The sequence below is a fragment of the Antechinus flavipes genome, chromosome 1 (genome assembly GCF_016432865.1).
Source record: "Antechinus flavipes isolate AdamAnt ecotype Samford, QLD, Australia chromosome 1, AdamAnt_v2, whole genome shotgun sequence".
Taxonomy (NCBI): domain Eukaryota; kingdom Metazoa; phylum Chordata; class Mammalia; order Dasyuromorphia; family Dasyuridae; genus Antechinus; species Antechinus flavipes.
Window position 1 is genome coordinate 651,787,209 of NC_067398.1, and position 5,622 is coordinate 651,792,830.

Genomic DNA, 5,622 nt, shown 5'->3' on the forward strand with positions numbered 1-5,622 from the left:
TTCCTTTTATGACATAGACATGGTACTGATACCTAAACCAGGTAGGACAAAAACAGAGAAAGAAAATTATAGACCAATCTCCCTAATGAATATTGATGCAAATATCTTAAATAAAATATTAGGAAAGATGTCCTGACTAGCGGGACTTTAGTTACTCATGGGGGCATCGAAGAGGATCCAGCCTGAAAGAGAAACGGGCGAGAAAGAGGAGGGAGACCAAGCTGATTGTTGCCAAGGTCTCAGTTTATTGCTCTCAGGATACAACTTATATAGCAAAAGCATGGGAAAGAGAAGTAGGGTAGGGTCTGGGAAAAGAACATGGGCTATAGCTGGTCCAGTGAGCAGGAACATAGTGTGGTGACAACTCAAGACTGATTCTCAAGACTGTTTTGCCCGGTTGCAGTTCTCAGAATTGTTTGACCACCTGCGTGATTCTGTTGCAGCAAGGGGTGGGGAAAAGGCACCTGGGCTGGGGTCATGAGAAAGGCACCTGGGCGGGGGCCTTCGGCTTCCAACATGTCCCCCTTTTTTCTTTCAAAGGCAAAAGGAGAAAAGAAAGAAAGAGAAGAAAAACTTTTATCAAGGGCTGGTGGAAGGCCTGTCTTAGGCTATGTGGCCTGTATCCATATCCAGTACCTAAATAACCAGGCCCTCAGGGCCAGGAAAAGGCAGGTCCCCTGTCTTAGGCTATGTGGGCGGCATCCGTCCCAGCACCCCAGCAAAGACCCGCAGGGGCGTGCATCTGGAGAACGGATCCACAATAATCCCGTCATTGGGTATCCCTGCAGCGTAAGGTATGATGTTCCTGGATCATGGGGCCACAATATTCCCATCATTGGCTCTTCCACAGCAATAGCCCGAAAATTATGAATGAGATTGTGTCTCCCGGAGGCGCCTCCACACCCTTAAATACCACGGGGACTCAATTTTGATGGCCAAGGTAGAAAATCGGAGGCCCTCAGGGCAACAGTGGAGGATGGGGGATCCTCATGAGATCCATGAGTGTCAAGACTGTGGTAATGGATTGCAATAGGTTTTTGCAGGGCCGAGTTGACCTGTAACTTAACAAAGCTGGTTAGTTTGTTAAAAGCCCATGGACCAAAAGAAAGCAATAGCACTATGCCTACGAGGGGTCCTAGAAGACTAGGGAGGAGGGTGGAAAGCCAGGGGGATGTAGAAAACCACTTCTGATACCAAGATTCTTGTTGTTCCCTCTTTTCTTTTTTCTAAGCTTTCTTTGATTTTTTGTATACTATTTTCTACAAGGCCAAGCTTATCAGTATAAAAACAACATTCTTCCTTTGTTCTCCGTTCCCAGAATCTTAAAAAGTCATCCGGATCATGGATTGTAAGGTGGGGGAAGAGGGAGACCACCACACAGTAATCCTTTTTGTTGACAAAGTGGGTTGTAACAACAAATGTGGTCAGGCCGGAGGAGCAAGCGAGGTATGAATCATTAGGGGCAGCCACATACGTGAAGGCTGGAGTAATTGTAATGGTTTGGTCACATACCTCCCTTAGCTGTAAAGGAGGCAGCATGTTGGGTCCTAAAAGGCATAGTCCTAGGCCAGTAATTTTACTGAGGGTGAGGCCATGCTTATTATCACTTCCCCAACATAAGGGGGAAGGGTCATTGGTAAACACAGGGTTTCCAAAATGGGCAATGCCTTCATAAAAAGGGGGGGAGGAAGAATAACAAACCCAGCAATCTTCCACGAGGGTATTGTTGAGCTTGCGAACAGCTTGGACAGAGGTATTAATCAAGGAAAGAATGAGCTTGGCAGGAGAAGGGGGGCCCTTATGAAGGGTAGGGCGAAACATTCCACCATAGGAGGGAGTAGGGGGAATAGGCGGTAGGGCGGGCATCGGAGGGATTCCAGACAGTGGTCCAGCAGAGGAGAATTCCGAAGGTGAGGGTGTTCATCTTGTAGATTCCTGAAAATAAGCACAATTAAAAGGCCTTCTCAGGGGGTTCCCTGGGTGGCTTGTGAAGTTTTATTAGATGCTCTGGGAGCCATCTGGCATTTTGTGCTTGTGAATCATAAATGCAGGTGTGTTCTTTGCTCCAGATGAGGACCGGGTCAGGAGCCTGCCATCTGTTGGACAAAGGGTCTCTCCACATGGCCTGTACATAAGTATTGGCTGTGGATGAGTGCCAAAGGCAGATTTACTGTCAATATCATAAGTAAGAAAATTCAACACAAACACTGCATGATTTAAAAAAGTTTTAAAATTACCTGCTTTAGGGTATAACATTTCTTCCCCTGATTGTAATTTTGAGATCATATTTTTTAAGGTTTGATGAGCTCTTTCAACAATTCCTTGACCCTGGGGGTTATAAGGTATGCCAGTAATGTGTTTGATTTCCATCTGGGCATAGAACTGTTTAAAGGTGGAACTAGTATAGCCTGGGCCATTGTCGGTTTTAAGAATCTTAGGTTTGGGGGCAACAGCTAGAGAGGCAAGAACATGACAGATCACATGTTTGGAAGCTTCCCCTGTCTGCAGAGAAGCAAAAATGAAGCCACTAAAGGTGTCTATAGAAACATGAATGTATTTTAGTTTACCAAAAGGTGGGTGGTGGGTGACATCCATTTGCCATAAATCACCAGGGACTAAGCCACGGGGGTTTATTCCCAAATGAGGCTCGGGCAAGAAGGTTAGACAGCCCTTGCACTGCCGCACGATCTGGCATGCTTGTTCACAAGTGATAGAATATTTCAGCCTAAGAGTATGGGCAGTAAGATGATGTAAGGCATGGGCCTGCTGTGCGGCAGCAAGCGGCGTGACTTTTTGTTGCCAGAGCAAGCCTGTGGGGGCAAAGGGAGTAGGGAATATGAGAAGCCAGAAGGGTTGATTAGGGGCATAATATCCTACGTGTTGTTTGCTTATGGTGCATTCTACCGTGGTCAGGGCTTTTTGTGTCTCAGGGGTGAATGAGCACAGGGAGGGGGGATCGGGGTCCCCTCTTAAGATGTCAAAGAGAGGTTTTAATTCCCCCATTGTGAGTTTTAGGTAAGGTCTGAGCCAATTGATATCGCTGAGAAGTTTCTGAAAATCATTAAGAGTATGCAAACAGTCTGTTCGCAATTGGAGTTTCTGGGAAAGGACTTTTTTGGGAAGTAGCTCAAAACCTAAGAACAGCTGAGGAGGTGGGGTTTGGATTTTTTCTGGAGAGATCAGAAGGCCTCATACCTGGAGGGCAGAGACAAGGAGTTGGCAGATAAAGGCCAATTTCAGGTTCTTTGATTTGATAATAGGGCCCGTTTTATGTGGCAGCAAGGGTGTGGCAGCCGCTGGGCCTGAAGCCAGGAGAAGGACAATTTTTTAAAGTGAGCTTTGCAAGGGAGAAAGCTCCATAGAGAGCTGAACAAATTGCTGTTGGAGGTCAAGGGCCTCCCTGAGATCATTTATTTGAGTAGAGAGCTGCTTTTTAGTCTCAATAAGGGTGGTAGGGGGTAGGGCAGGGGCGGAGAGGGCAGGCGCGCAAGTCTGGACTGCAAGGGAGGGAGCCGCTGCACGTACCCTGCTGAAAAGGGGGCCCAGTCAGGGTTGTTGCATCAGGCCGCCTCTTCCTCTAGCACAGCTATTCCCCAGGCTCAAGGGTTTCATTATCGGAATTCTTAGTAAATATGGGGAAATTCAGTGATTCGCCTGAGGGCGGGGCTTCTCAGGGTAGAGGGGGATCTCTTTGAACTGTAGGCATTTCAAAGATTACAGAGAGGGGCCGGGAGGGTGGATGCTACAGAGGCCGTTGGAGACAAGGGGCGGAGGCAACATTCCGCGACTGACAAAAGCTGTTGTTTGGCAGGATCGTTATGTGCCAATTCCAAGCCCCAATAAGAGAAAGCAGTTGTAGGGACCACATCTGGGCCTTCTTTTTGTAACTTGTCATTTAAATCTTTCCCAACCCTTTGCCATTTTTTGGGATGGATGTCTGGCCCATTCACAAGAAACCAAGGGCAGGCATTGTCAACAAACAAAAAGAATTTAACTAAATCAACAAACAAAAAGAATTTAACTAAATCAACAAACAAAAAGAATTTAACTAAATCTTTCTTTTTAACCCTAACTCCTCTTTCCCTGAGGGAGGCTTTGAAATCCTTTATAAAAGCCTGTTCATTAGACAACTTATGGCCCATTTCTTATGAGACAGACAAAATAAACTTACCGAGGACTGGGGCTCTTCGTGAGCAGCGAGGGGGCCGGGAAGGGGGCTCCTCAGAGAGCCAGCCAAACCGCCATTAGGAAGTGTTGGCAATTTGTCCAGCTCTCTACTGAGTCCCTCTCAGTGGCCGAAACTTCAAACAGCAGGGGTCGCGACGACTTCTCCGGGGTCTGTCTGGCAAGGGTCCATGCCTCGAGCCCCACGTTGGGCGCCACCTGTCCCGACTGGCGGGACTTTAGTTACTCATGGGGGCATCGAGGAGGATCCAGCCTGAAAGAGAAACGGGCGAGAAAGAGGAGGGAGACCAAGCTGATTGTTGCCAAGGTCTCAGTTTATTGCTCTCAGGGTACAACTTATATAGCAAAAGCATGGGAAAGAGAAGTAGGGTAGGGTCTGGGAAAAGAACATGGGCTATAGCTGGTCCAGTGAGCAGGAACATAGTGTGGTGACAACTCAAGATTGATTCTCAAGACCGTTTTGCCCGGTTGCAGTTCTCAAAATTGTTTGACCACCTGCGCGATTCTGTTGCAGCAAGGGGTGGGGAAAAGGCATCTGGGCTGGGGTCATGAGAAAGGCACCTGGGCGGGGACCTTCGGCTTTCAACAGAAAGAGATTACAGAAAATTATCCCCAGGATAAAACACCATGACTAAGTAAGATTTATACCAGTAATGCAGGGCTGGTTCAATATTAGGAAAACTATTAGCATAATTGACTATATCAATAACCAAATTAACAAAAACCATATGATTAATGCAATAGATGCAGAAAATGCATTTGATAAAAGCTGACACACATTACTATTAAAAATACTAGACAGTATAAGAATAAGTGGACCTTTCCCTAAAATTGTAGCATCTATCTAAAACCATCAGTAAGCATCTTATATAATGGGAATAAACTAGAACCATTCCTAAGTGAATGAAGTGTGAACAGGAGTGAAACAAGGTTACCCACTATCATCATTACTATTTAATATTATATTAGAAATGCTAGCTGTGGCAATAAGAGAAAAAAAAGAGATTAAAGGAATTAGAGTAGGTAATGAGGAAACCAAATTATCACTCTTTGCAGATGATATGATAGTATACTTAAAGAACCCCAGAGAATCAACTAAACAGCTATTAGAAATAATCCACAACTTTAGCAAAGTTTCAGGATACAAAATAAATCCATGTAAATAATCAGCATTTTTATACATCAGTAACAAAATCCAGCAGCAAGAGATAAAGAGAAATTCCATTTAAAATAACTGTTGATAGTATAAAATATTTGGGTATTTATCTGCCAAGGGAAAGTCAGGAACAATCTGAGTAAAAACTACAAAATCTTTTCCACACAAAGAAAGTCAGATCTAAACAATCGGAAAAATATCAAGTGCTCTTGTATAGGTCAAGCAAATATAATAGAGATGACAATACTACCTAAACTAATTCATTTATTTAGTACTATATC

At 44.9% G+C, this 5,622-nt stretch overlaps 1 long non-coding RNA gene across 1 annotated transcript; it reads right to left on the reverse strand.

The window, feature by feature from the left end:
* Positions 1-222: 222 nt before the first annotated feature.
* Positions 223-4,898, reverse strand: LOC127544696 (uncharacterized). Its single transcript, XR_007949516.1, has 2 exons — positions 4,172-4,898; positions 223-1,935 (listed from the first exon to the last, which is right to left on the reverse strand). It is a non-coding gene; the product is annotated as an uncharacterized LOC127544696 (long non-coding RNA).
* Between the last annotated feature and the right edge of the window lie 724 nt (positions 4,899-5,622).